Raw genomic sequence first — 14,696 nt, 5'->3', positions numbered from 1 at the left:
ATGGATTTTCTCCGGGTACTGCGGGTTCCTTTTACATTCCCCCCCCCAAAAAAAATGCATGGCAAGTTAATGGAACTCTTTAAATTGTCCTTTGGTGTGATTGTGAGTGTGAATGGTCTGTGTGTACCCTGCGATTGGCTGGCAACCGGTTCAGGGTGTCCCCCGCCTACTGTCAAAAGACAGCAGGTTAGAAAATGGATGGATGGATGGCTGTGAATCATGCGAGAAAAAAAACGGTTGCCATGTCATGTGACTAAAGCACATTTAACGTTTTGAGGATCATCAAATATGAGGCACGGGCCTCACATACATGAGTTCGGTTTGGCATGGATGTATAAGCTTTCACAGCTTTCTCATGCTAAATGAGTCACTCGTAATTATTGCCACGACTCTCCCACTTTTCGCTGTCTCTCATTCTTCCAATGACCATTAGGTAACTCATAGCCCGCGAGGTTATGAACTCTCACTGTTGTCATGATATTGACAACACAGCACCATTTTGGCGATAGGAATGTACGTGTGTGTTTGTGTATCTTTTGCTCATATCTGCAATTCTTCATTGATCCTGTGCCAGGCAGGCAGTGAGTGAGCGCAAAGCTGATGCAGACCTTTGGGGTTCTGTGTTGGTGGAGTCCATCGGCCAGTGGCCGCGGCCATAACAGTGAATGATTGCAGTCAATACGGCAATCACGTTGTGCCGCAGTCATCAGCCGTTGTGGTTGTACACATGCACCGCCTGCATGAGATTGATAACGCAGTTTGGTTATAATAATGGAGACAGTTTTATTTTTCTATTTCCATAAAATATCTTAAATTTAAGTTGAAGACAAGGCGTAGAAATGAATCCCTTGTTGTCCGAACACGGCGTAGCATACTAAACACTGTGTTTGGCAAAAAACAAAATCTTAATTAGCATATGAAAGACTGCGTTAACAAACATGCTGTTTATCCCTGCAGCGTGTCGGGATTATAATCAACTGATGGGCGCACTTTTTTTGGCTCTCAGAGAGGGGCTTGTTATGCTTGTTAGAACTCCCTCCACAATGCTGAGGCACAGCCATGTACAGTACTTTATCATATATATGTGGCTCATCATCAGAAAGCAGTAAAAACGGCACATTGACTGGATAAGTGCCGTGAAAGTGATGTTTCGGGAAGACTGAAGGGTATTACTGGAAAGTTTGCATTTCTACTGCAATGCCAATACCGGTAGAATTTTGTGCCCCCGTGCGATGAACGTGTGATGCCGTGCAGAGATTTGAACAAACAGTGGCTGAATGCAAATGGGCACGGAGGATCTGGACTCGAACCTAAACCTGCAGTAAAGGGAAAAGGAACTTAAACTATTGGAAGAATATAAAGAGGCATCCAAGCATGTGGGGGCCGTCCCTGCCAGGCATAGATGACTTTGTTTCCTTACCCGAATGCCACTGTGGCTTGAATTTGTTAGTTAGTGCTGAATAATTTTGGCTCCCAACCTCTCAGTACCTGAGGACAGGCATGTTTTCGTAAACTCTTGACAAACAACGAATGCTTAGGGCCTGATTTATTCAGACCTTCAACATCAGGTGCTAAACTGCCAACAGCACTGCATATGCGGCACGTGCGGATTCACACACAGTATCTGCTGGTTCTTTTTCTTCCTTTATTTTTTCCTCCAAAAAATTTTAATACAATATTTTTTTCCCCGTTTTTCTGTTATTTCCCCCCCCCCCCCCCATTTACCTCTTGTATTTTGGTGGGAAAAGTATATTGAATGTTTATCAGCATTTTTGAAGATTTTTCTGGGAGGGGTGTCTGCACAAAATAATGAATTAATTAAACCATACAAGTTTTTTTTCTTTGATTCTTTTTTTTCTTGATGTGCCACATCAGTAGCCAATCTCTAAATTTGATGGATGTACCAATCAACTATCATCACCTTAGCGTTGATGAATGAAAAAAAAATGTGAAGATGTTCAACTATGAGTCAAAGCGAAATGCGCATATGTACTTCAAAAGGATCCCTGATCAACAGTGATTCATCATCATGAATTCATGTAAACTTGGATAATAGTTCTGTACCTTCAGGGCAGACCAACCAGCCAGCCCTGCTGTCTTCCTCACTGAGATGAGCTGCTGACGGCCTGTTTGAAAGTGGCTGTTAGGCAGACAGGTACAACAAAAGTCAGGCTTGATATATTTTATTTATTTTTATTCTTTTTCCAAGGGGAGCATTCACCAATTTGAACATGAGCATTTTCATCTGAAGCCTTTGGAGGACTCATTTGATCTGTATGGTGACACTTCTGCACATCTCCTGCACTCTGCATTTAGCCTTGCTATCTTCAATCAAATGCCTCTCCCTCTGTGGATAAAACTGTTCTGCTCAGTCATATGATGATCGTGATGACGATTAGCTTGCGGCAGTCATCGCACACTGTGGAGTTTCTTATCTCCGTTCCTTGAGCTGACAGGCTCAGGCACACTGGGGCTGCTTTTCTTTTTCAAGTTCATCCCTCGCTCAACGCGAACACAGCCCAGCTTCTGTTAGTAGTATCCAACAAGGTGGTCAACAGTTTGCTAGCCCTTTCGTGTGCAATCAAAAGCAAGCCTCTGCATTCTGAACTGAGATCAATTCATGGTCCGCAATCTGAATTTCGGGTGTGATGAGTCTAACAAATACGCATCAGTTGGTGTGATCATTTCCAGTCTCATCAAAGCGGTCCTCGTCTGCAGTCACCACACTGTCTCCCAATGAGTGCGGCTGTCACACTGGGTGACGTAGCACTGCGATTAATTGCAGCGTAGGGTCGGTAATCAAGTAATTAGCAATTCTGTGAATTTCATCTTGACATCCATTTTGCTCCCAGAAAAAGAAGACTTGTTGGATTTGAAAAAAAAAATGACTGAGTTGTGAAACGTGGCTGCTGAATGGGAGGCGAGTGCCACATTTCCCCTTTCATAGCTGCTACTGATGAACTCTACAGTATATAATTTGATTTGAAAAAGCTTTCATTTTGCCATTTTGGAAACTAGAAAACTCAGTTAATGCTCTGCCATCCTCACAAGAACTCCATGATTGATTATCAATAAGAAACAGTACGTGCAGAGGGCTCACAATAACAGGCAGCCCGTTCAATGTTCTTTATGTCTCAAATGTGGCATCTGTCACATAACCTGTCCATCCATTCATTTTTCGATCCGCTTTATTGTCACAAGGGTCGTGGGGGGGGGGGGGGGTGCTGGACACCCCGAACTGGTTGCCAGCCAATTGCAGGGCGCACAGAAACGAACATCCATTCGCACTCACACTCACACCTAGGGACAATTTAGAGTGTTCAATCAGCCTGTCATGCATATTTTTGGAAGGTGGGAGGAAACCGGAGTACCCAGAGAAAAACCACGCAGGCCCGGGGAGAACATGCAAACGCCACACAGCACAGAGAGGCCGGAGCTGGAATTGAACCCGGTACCTCTGCACTGTGAGGTTGACTCGCTAACTACTGGACCACTGGGCCACCTGTGATAATCAAGTGGTCTAATGCAACAAACTATGAAGGACACAAGGGGAAATTAGGGTAATTTAAGGCAGCCAGCAGGAGAGTTATTATTATAAATGAAATAAATGTCAGGTGTGTGGTAAGTGTGTTGTTCCTGTGAAGCAACATGTAAAACATGCACACGTCATGTTCATGGTCCAAGATGTATCTACTGTTTCATAATGTGTATAAAACTATAGGCACCAGTAACTACCTCTGACCTGATCTAAAAAAAATGGTTGCGGTACTACCAAATACTTCCAAAAAGCCCCCCCCTCCCCCCACCAATTTCCTTAAAAATAAACAAATAAATAAATAAAATCAAACAATCTGAAGCAATCCATCATCACATGTGAGTGAGATGGATAAATCTAGTGGATGTCATTATACTTTACAGAGCAACCCTGGCCATAGTCGAAGTAGCCATTTCTGAAGGGACAGACTGGGAACCAAACCTCCATTGTTGGGTCAAAATGAGTCGTCACTCCGCATTATAAGTCGCAGCAGTCAAATAATGCATCATGAAAGAAGAAAAAACCCAAATAAATCACTCTGGAGTATAAGCCGCATTTTCTATGGTAAATTTACTTCAGAGTGGAGCTCAGACTTGCCCCCAAATTTCCCATTCACTTTTCGGGGGGGCATTCGGTCATACGCACTGATCAAGCACTCCGATCGTTCAGAAACTCCGAGCATTATTTAGATGTGCCGTTCAGTTACGTGGAACATCATCATCGTATGGTCGATATGCTGCAGTGAATATACCAACTTAAGTCTTGCCCAAATCATGTACCGAGCTATTTCTAGCATCGTAGGTAAGCTGTCCTTTGAAGTCTTCGTGACGTGGAACACGAAAGGGAAATTGCAATTTTACCCTCAGAAAAGAAAACATTTCTTTTTGTTTTATTTGTTAAAACAGTCGTTTATTGTAGAAAGTAGAACAAGAAAAATAGGACGGGTGAAATTCTCAGCCGTCGTTGGCCCCATGTACGACCTGCAGGTTTTGCTTTTGTCCTTGTACAGAAAGTAAAAAGCCTTCGGTTTACATTTTAATGCGTTTCTGAAAGAGACATGGACTCGCCTACTTTTAATTCACTTTTGCCTGACAAGTGCAACATATTCTTTATAACCAAGAGCGGTCACGCACACCATGTTTCCAGGGCCGAATTTTGGAGCAAGAAAAACAAGCTCTCTTGTAATCTGAAATCACGGTGACAAATGCTGACGTTAACATTGTTTGAAAACAAAGCGCAAACTAAGAGCCGTTTTGTCGAGCTACTTGCAGATGTTGTACAGCGAAACCTCTTTCCCATAGCCTGTGCTCATCTTTGAGCCACTCCGGGCCGCAGCTGCTGCATTGTCCACATAAACCTCACAAAAGCCTCTACAGGTTGCCATGGCGACACCTGACCTGAGAAGTGTGTCAATTAATAATTCTGCTGTTGTTTCTATCGTGGAAAAAGAAGGTGGAGGTTTTATCATGTTAACAGCGCTGTGTCTCAATGGCGTCTTTAATTTCAGCCCTGCTCTGCGCCTTACTTATGCGCACGCAAAGCAACACGGTGTACAGCTCAGCTACACCTCTGCAGGTTGGAGGACTTTTTGTATGGGATTAATTATTCTGTTCATCTTTGTCCGACACTCTTTGTTTTTGTGGCGCAGACAAACACGCATATCTGCCTGCCTGCGAGGGTGCGTCTTTCTGTGAGACACAAATGCTTTTTGGAGCATGAAATAAGCTTTCCTTGGAAGCGGTGACGGGTAGAGTAGCTGACGTCCCCTGCTATTTCTTAATTAAGTACATGCGGCACTCATCTTTAAATTGTAAATGTCACCACTGGGCGCCTAACTAGCGTTCCAGGCCCTTCTCTTGGTTCTGGCACGGGCTGGTCAAGTATATCTTTTGGGAGCTCTTATGCAGCACTCTGTTGCCATCTTAATCAGTCTTTGAGAGTGAAGGTCACGGTGTCAGGCGATTGACTGTGAAAACACAGAGAACTTTCTTGAAGTGAGAAAATTGGAAAAGCTGCTCCTTCCTCACCTTTCCCTCTGATGTTTGCTCTCTAAATCAGGGGTCGGGAACCGATGGCTCGTGAGCCGGGTGTGGCTCTTTTGATGATTGCGTCTGGCTCGCAGATAAAACAAAATATTCTCACTTTTTTAATCCATTCATTGATTTTTCACTGCTCGTGTCCTATTCAGGGCTGCAGTTGGAGGCAGGAGCAATTTTAATCGGATGATACTGGCCGTTACTGTGGAAACAGGTAACCGCCCCCTTTTGAATCAGCCTGCTTGGTCATTAGCTCAAAGCTAATCCTAAACGAATAAGATGGCGAAAAGAAAAAAAGATGACCGGTATGATAGACTTCAAGACTAATGGACTGAAGGATTCGCCTTTGTGGCCGCCTTTTGCGGTGTGTCTAATTTGCAATGACATAATACCACAGATGAAACGTTTGAATGTAAAGCGGCACTTTGACATGCACCATGCTACGTTGGCATCAAAATAACCTGCGGGAGACCCCAGAAAGGAAGCGTGCAAGCTACTGAGCACAGTGCAAGCTAGCCAGCAGCAACTCCGCGTACGGACCGGGCAAGGCGACTATAATTCCGCTAGCTTTGCTTCGCCATCGTGAGGAATGGAAAACCTTCGCGCTAATGGTGAGTATTATAACATTATTTTAAAGAATACATTGAGAGGGTTATTACACTGACATTTTGTTGAATTCACTATTAAAATAGTTTGTTTTAAATATATAGATATATTTATAATCTTAGTCAAAAAGGTTTCCCGAACCTTGCTATCTAGAGCAAGGTGTGTGTGCATACAGGCCTACAACGTACAAATTGCATCTGGACTTCCTTTCACTGTCAAAAATGACACAAAATCAGGGTTTGAAGTGGACAGTGTGTTAATGGCAGACTTTGAAGCGATTAATTACACAGAAAAAGGCTCTCCTGCAGGGGCATAAAGCCAGAAATATTTCAGGGGGCACGGTGTCAAAGCATTTCACTGAGAAGTGGCCATAAGCATTTGTAAGTGAGAATTCATGCTTTATCATACCATCCACAGTCAGGCTTTCATGAAATGAAATGCACAGCAATACATCATTTTGCATACTGCGATTGAAGGTCCATTCATTCAAGCATATCTAAAAGTCATAAAGACACCAAATTCACTTTATTCTTCGCAATTCTAAACATTGCTTTTTCTTTCGGATTCCAGGGTGTATTATCAATGTTTTGGGCAAAATTGTGTGCATTTGATTTCATGAAACCATGGCTGTGGATGGTAAGATAAACAATGACTTCTCAGCCACGGTGTTTGCTTGCTGTGGTAGGAAAGTAATGATTTTCTTTAAAAATTTCATGTCCAGCCGTTTTCTGATCTACTTTTCCCGATGAGGGTCCACGGATGTACTGGAGCCTATCCCAGCTGCTGCCAGCGGGGTGCACCCTGAACTGGTTGCCAGCCAATCACATGGCTAAAATTTAATTCTCAAATCAAATTTTCTTCCAGATGAATTTGTGTAATTGTAAATGTGTTTTTCAAAACATGCAGTTAATAAAAAATATATATACATATTGGAGCAGAGTATTGAATAATGGAAGAAAATTACATCCGTGCAAGAAATCAATGCTGGCATTTTGACTAGCTCACGAGCATACACTCACACACATGCTGACACGAGCATGCATGTACAGTACAGTGTATATGTATGCACTCATTCATTTCTGTTTGTTACGTTTTCTGCAAATGAGAAGTCACTGTTCCCCACACGAAGCAACCATCATGGTTCCATCAAACAAATGTGCATATTTACATCCAAAGCATATTTTTACATCAAGGTTTTTCTGATATTACTTTATACTAAAGTCTTTTTTCTTTCCCATTGCTTATCTTGTACCTCATGCGCTGATTTGCATTTGCGATCTAACAGTAAATCAGAGTGATTATCGCAACACCACTTTGCATACTTGATTAGTGGCTTATTAAAATTTAAATCATCATCTAAAAAGCACAAGACCACAAAAATATGAATTCATTCTAACACTCCTTTTTACTTAAGGTTTGTTCCCACCTGCACCGTGAATGTGTTGAGCAAGATTCGTTATGAAACCATAACTGCAGAGACAACCAACCACAACCTCCCAACCATGTTGCTGGCTTGTCAGGGTGTGATCGCAATGGATGGGATTCATTTTGGCCAGAGGAGTGAAATGACTTTCTTAGTTAATAATTGAATCTATGAGTGGTGGTATTTACAAAGTAGATGCGCACTGTCTCCAGTGCCACTCCTGACAACTGTGTATCTCTCCCAATTGTACTGGTTGATACAATTTGTTGACTTTGCAAATCACATAATCGGCTACTCTCTTTCTGCTTTGTGGGGCTAGCGCTTGGGGGGAAAAATGTAATCAAAATATAATTGCAAAAAAAAAAAATTGTTACGACGTAAGTGCACCACCCTAAAGTTGTCGCACAGCTGGCCGTCTGACTGCCTCGTCCGACTGCTCTTTGTGACGGTAGTAGGTGCATTCTTGACACCGAATGTCTGTCACTGATGAGAGATGAACTGGGCCCACGTGGGCTGGCCTAAAAAACAACGGCATGCCGACTGATGAATTGATGTGCCGATCAGAATCGACTGACGATTTCAACAAAACTTTGTAAAAGGGAGGCGCATGTGCCAAAAAAGAACGCATGAAATTGATTGCAATTTTGGTGCAGCTACACTGTAGCTTAAGGTGCTGATCTTGTGTTTTCTACAGTTTTGTATGGCAATCTTTTACTTTTTACCTTCAGCATAATTTTCCTGTGAATAATGCATGAATGCTAATGAAAAAGAAAATCTAGCATCTTAAGATGGCACGACTGTATGAGTATTCAAATTTGGATCGCTTGGCCTTGGTGGAGGTCTTCGGCCTACTGTGAGTCATGATTCACTGAATTTGGAACCAGTAATTATAACCTGATGATTTACAATCAACATGTGAGAGAAGAACCTGAAGATAACGCCATTTTTTTGTTTGTTTTTTTACTGCTGTTTTACAAGGAGCTTCAGTTTTTTCTGCTGACAGGTTAAGTTCTGTCTGTTCAGTTTTACGTCATTGAGCTGCACCACAAAGCCATTATCATTAGGTGCAAAGGCGATGCACTATGACATCATGGATTGAGCGAGCTTCGCACATCATGCGTGACAACCTCCCCCCCCCAAAATAAATAAATAAATGGCCACTGGGCAGCCCGCAAATGAAATTTTGCACGGGGCCCCATATTGGTCAGTGGTGGCCTCACTCACTAAAGACTCAAAAATTAGTAGTCTTTGGTCAGTTAGGAGTCTAAATTGCCTGTAGGTTTGAATGGTATGTGTCCCCTGCAATTGGATGCTGACCAGTTCAGGGGTACCAAAGTGCCAAAAATCAGCTGGGATAGGCTCCAACTCACCTGTGAACGTAAAGAGACACGTGGTATAGAAAATGACCGGATGCATTCATGTCAACAACTACTCGTGTGATGTACAATAAGATATTGGTGATTTGGGCAAGACCAGCCTTCACCAGAAGGTGGTGTGGGCCTTCTGGTGAAGGTGAGCCTGGTGAACCCTTCACCACGCTTATTTTGTCAGAATCATCTTTATTGGCCACTTATGTAGAACACACAAGGAATTTGTCTTCGGTGTAATGATAAGAGCCAATCGTATTTGCCTGTTTGACTAGCAATGCCTGCCCACAGAGCAGATAGAGAGAATGCACAGTTGTTGAGACAAGTGAGTTTTCACAAATTGCCTGCCTTCTTAGAGAAGGACTGCAATGCTGAAATAAAGAACCTCTACTCTTTCCAGGAGTTGTATTCTTGAACGAACACGCAAGCACAAACTGACATATCTGGGAGTATAGGCTACACTCGTCTTGCAATAAAGACAGGACACAAGTATCATGAGACTTTCCGTAATGTAAGGGGGAACCATATTGCATTAGCACCACCCAATAACAGCTGTGCGACAATGTGCTTTCAAAGAAAATGTGTAACATACGTGATTGTCAAGTGTTATAATGTCACTAGTAAACAGGTGCTTATGCTAAAGCACAGAAGGCTCTAAATTGCGTGACCCTTGCACAGACGCAGGCTAGACCCGATTTTTGAGGTCGGCGAACCTGTGAGAGGGAGCAAAGTAAAAGGATTTGTCTACTCCTGTCTTCACCGCTGCAACCATTCCCCACAGATGTAACGGTACACCAATTTTGTGTACTTTGAGACAGTTTCACTCATAGACCACTTCAAATCAATGCACAAAGTGTTCAGTATCACAACTGAGAGAATCTTTGAGATTATCCCTGCATTCACATTGATCATCATGTTTTCCGAGGCCCACATACTGGGGCCGTCATGCTGCGGTTGCTGATGAGCTGCTCACGTTACTGATTATGTCCCATTAACTGGGACAAGAGTGCAATGATTTGTCACAACTGGTAATGGAGCCAGTGGTCCACCACTTGGAAAAGGAATACACGTCTCTCCACAGGTGCACACAATCCCAGAGACATCCTGTGTGAAATATTGTGGAATAAGTGGCTCTGATGTGCTGTTTTACTCCTTTACAAGCAGGGCTTAAGGTTAAATGCAGAAAGAAAAGAAAAACAGGAATGACCTGTTTTCCAAACCTTTCTGGAGTGGACTAGTTATGTAATTCAACATAGCCAAGAGCAATGAACTATTTAAAAATCCCAACTCAATCAATACTGTACCACAAACAATGTTGATGCTTTCAGACGAATAAAACAATTGCAAGACGCCAAGGATCGTTTTGTTTTTTTCCCCAAGGCATAAAAGGCCTTGGCCAATGCTACCGAGCGCATTTCACATGACGTACAATAATAACAAATCCAAGCAAGAATCGTGTATCTGCTTCAGTGCCACCGGCAAGCTCTTTTAGATCTGTACATGGCGGCAAGATGTATGTTGCTTGCCCCTCTCCTTCACCCAGTGAGCACTGGATGGATTAAAGCTGGATGAGCAGCCAAGCAAATAATTATTTCCTACACACAAACAGAGAATTCAGCATACAATATATTTGTACTACAGAGTCGCATACACCTCAGGAAATATTTGTTTGAATGTTTTCCATTACACAACTTCTAATGTAAGGCAAATCTCCTCATACAATAAAGTGTTTTCCATCAATTTTCTATACTTTTTGCCATTCCAAAACATGCATGTGAGGTGAATTGAAGACTCCATATTTTCCAATTGTGTGAATATGAGTGTGAATGGTTGTTTATTGCATATGCTCTCTCATTGACAGGCGACTAGTCCAAGGTACACAGTCTCTTGCCCAAAATCAGCTGGGATAGGCTCTGGTTCATTACATTAATTTTCACTTGCATACAGAATGTGGTTTGTCATCTATATGGATTCCCAAAAATGAGTTTTCTAATAAACCCTGAAACCATGTTGTCCAAATTTTATTACTCCTGTCTACCTACGTACCAACCGACCAACAATCCTACATTATTACATATACACGTTATATTTAGAATTGAATATTGTATTTATTATTCTATGAATTACTCGGGCAATCACCAACATTAATTCCTGGTGTCCCAAATATAAACATAAAAATAAAAATTATATAGTTTTAAACTTATGTAGTTTTGAGGCCTAATTTTTGTGTCAACCAATTTTTGTGAGAGTGAAATACTTGTTTTATTAAGTTTTTTCCCCCCCAAAACACACTGCCATATCGGCAGCTGTATTGCGGAAAGGCGCTTTGTTTCATGTTGAGGTGCGAGAGAAAAGGTTTCCCCAACATGTTGAGCAAAGAGCTGACATGACACAGAGGCTTTAACATCGCCTGTACTTTGCATGACCAATCAAATAAGGTGCTTGATTGGTTCCCGGTGTGACATTGACCAATGAGAGAATGCATGAATTTATCCCGAGAGCTGATTGGCAGCGCATCAACCCGTCGTCACACAGCATTTCCCCTTGTCGTGTCTTGCTGGTGACCGTCACGCATAGCGTATCTTCTTCAAGCAATAACTTTTGCTGAACGTTTTTGTTCAGCCACACTCCAACCCCTTGCCTCCGCCGAAGCAATGTGTCCCTGTGTGGGAGCATGTAAGGCCGCCCGTCCCACCACGAAGATGGCACCATCAACAGGGACACATTGCTTCAAAAACGGCGGTGGTGGGGAGCAGGGGTGTTTTTCAAGGTTTCACGACTTGGTCAGCTATTTCTTCAACACGTCACAGGGAAGCAGCGACAGCTCAGATGAAGGCTGAAGTGACAGCCAAAGCTGTCAGGTAAGAAGGAGGTTTTTTTCGTCTTTACCCCCCCAAAAAAACCCTGAAACCTATTTCGACTAATAAGAAGACAAGATGAACATTGTAGCACTGCTTATCACCATGTTTTTCTCCGTTTTAAAAACCACGGGCAGACCGTCAGCAGACGTATCTCGAGTGACTAAAGCTTGTACGAGTCTACGCCACGAACACAAGCCTCTTAACTTCTCTCAGAAGGGAATGTTGATGTATGTTAATTACTGAATAAGGTTTTAAAATTCAAGATGTAAGTAAATATGTGTACTGTTGTCATTTTTGTCTCAATTATTCATTCATTCATTCATTCATCTTCCGAGCCGCTTGATCCTCACTAGGGTCGCTGGGGGTGCTTGAGCCTATCCCAGCTGTCTTCGGGCAGTAGGCGGGGGATACCCTGAATCGGTTGCCAGCCAATCGCAGGGCATACAGAAACGAACAACCATTCGCACTCACACTCACACCTAGGGACAATTTAGAGTGTTCAACCAGCCTGCTACGCATGTTTTTGGAATGTGGGAGGCAACCGGAGAAAACCCACGCAGGCCCGGGGAGAACATGCAAACTCCACACAGGGAGGCCGGAGCTGGAATCGAACCCGGCACCTCTGCACTGTGAAGCCGACGTGCTAACCACTGTACTACCGGGCCGCCTTTGTCTCAATAAATACTGTTCACATATTTTAAACATGCTGGTACACACATACACGAAAATTCTTCGAGGTGGGGCAAATCCTACCTCACGGTTTTCACCTTTCACGGGGGGTTTCTGGTACCCATTAACTGGGAAAAACATCTATCTACATCAGTGGTTCTTAACCTGGGTTCAATCGAACCCCAGAGGTTCGGTGAATCGGTCTCAGGGGTTCGACGGAGCCTCTGCCATGGACGTTAAGACACACAACATGTGAATTAATTACGACATGCCAGCTTGGCCATCACTGGCTGCAGATGATCACATGACATTGCTTGTCCAATCAGTACTACGGGATATTTATTTCGTTCAGTAGTCAACGTGTGGCTGTCGTAATAGTATGCCGTGTGGTTTGAATGTTTTAATACATGCTATGTGAAGCAAAAAAAAAAACAAACAAAGTGGTCGGACGAATATGTAACACATGGATTCACATGCATCACGGAACGTGATGGGATACAGCATCCTATCTGCATGATTTGTCATGCCAAGTTGAAAACTGAACGAACACTTCTTGAATTTCAATTTTTCAGTCATGAAGGGTTCGATGAATGTGCATATGAACTAGTTGGGTTCGGTCCCTCCACTGATCTACATTATACAGTACACTCCGCTTAATAGAACACCGGTTAATAGAGTAATCCGCTTAATAGAGCAAAAGGCTTTGGAACAGATTTGCCTAATGCAATTTCCTATAAAGATACTCCGCTTAGTAGAACAGATCTCCGCTTAATAGAACAGGCCGTAAGCAATGAACATTGTAAACTAGTGGTTTTCGAAGTGTAGCTATCGCGATACTGTACCACTATCGCGAGAAAACACGGTAGTTCTAGCCGTATACAGTAACAGGTAGCACGCGTCACTCCACACAGACACACGCACGTCACAATGGCTTCAACTTCATTCAAGAGACGAGGGCTATCACCTGCGGATAAGAAGGACATACTCAGACGATACGATGCATTGCCGGATTCTCAGAAGGTACGCCCGCGGTTTCCAGGACTTCCCTCTTATCCAGCGCATTGAGAGGGAAGTCAACCGCAAAATTACGGACTCCTGTTTCCAGACAAAAGTAACAAAATTTTTCTCGTGATTTGAGATGTTTGAAGTTGATTAAAGTTGTCGTTTTGTTGTTTGATTAAAGATATGGACGTCCACAGTCAAAATATCTCTTCTAACTCGTCAGCAGGGGGTTTTCTGCGTGCATAACTTGGTCGTCGACGTGTCTGAAGGTGTACCTAATAAAGTGTCTCCGGTTAATAGAAACCCCGCTTAGAACAGAAGCGCTTCGGCCCAATGGTGTTCTATTAAGCGGAGTGCACTGTATTCATACATGTGTGATGTTTTTGTTTGCTGGTATTTTCTTAAGAAGAAGGGGGATGCACTGCCGATGCTACACTTGGGTCTAGGCCAGTGGTTCTCGATTATTTTCTGTCATGCCCCCCCCCCCCCAACGAAGAGGAAAACATCTCGCTCCGCCCCTCCACAGCTATAAATATCATTTGTCTGGAAAATTGTACAAAAAAGTACACCTTTGCATAACACTGTATCCTTATTAATGTATAAGAGAATAAAAAAAGAAATATGGACCAATTTACAACAAAGAATAGCTTTAGTAACTGTCACGTTGCATGGTGGTGGTGGACCCAGAAAAAGCAGGCAGGAGAGAGGAGCAGGGTGTATTTGAAGATGTGTATTGATAAAACACAAAACTAAATCCTAAACAAACAAAGTCCAAAGTAGCAAACAAAAACAGCAACCAAAGCATGACTCAAACAAACATGACAGTAGCAAAAGCAACAATGACCCGACACCGAGTGTGCGGGCAGGAGTCCTTTTATAGGCCTGATTACCTATGACCAACAGGTGTGCAGCTGCCAGGGGAGTTCTACAGTGCCACCTGTTGGTCCCTAAACTGAATCGTGACAGTATCCCTCCCTCAAGGGACGGATCCCAGACGTCCTAAAGTGGTCCAAAAGGCTTGCCTCGCCAGGGAACAGGAACCAAAAGCGACGGCAACCCTTGCCTCGCCGGAGAACAAGAACAAAACGCGACGGCGACCTTCGCCTCGCCGAAATGCAGGAACGATAAGCGAGGTGACCTTCACCTCGCCAGGGAACAGGGACAAAAGCGAGGGCAATCCTTTTGGCTGGGCGTGGC

General features: G+C 43.2%; 2 protein-coding genes across 8 annotated transcripts in view; one reads left to right on the top strand and one right to left on the bottom strand.

The window, feature by feature from the left end:
• frmpd3 (FERM and PDZ domain containing 3) overlaps positions 1-14,696 on the top strand; it is a 116,418-nt gene that overhangs the window by 54,324 nt on the left and 47,398 nt on the right. Inside the window, exon 3 of one of the 7 annotated variants that reach the window (XM_052058671.1) lies at positions 11,963-12,055. The exons of 5 other annotated variants lie outside the window; for them this stretch is intronic. The gene's annotated coding sequence lies outside the window, so the exon portion shown is untranslated. One more of the 7 variants, XM_052058682.1, reaches the window with a different exon arrangement.
• The window catches only part of LOC127597287 (uncharacterized), a 339,203-nt gene that overhangs the window by 308,165 nt on the left and 16,342 nt on the right, over positions 1-14,696 (bottom strand). The window lies entirely within an intron of this gene.

This window comes from Hippocampus zosterae, chromosome 1 (assembly GCF_025434085.1).
Source record: "Hippocampus zosterae strain Florida chromosome 1, ASM2543408v3, whole genome shotgun sequence".
NCBI lineage: Eukaryota > Metazoa > Chordata > Actinopteri > Syngnathiformes > Syngnathidae > Hippocampus > Hippocampus zosterae.
This window is presented reverse-complemented; position numbering and strand designations above follow the sequence as displayed.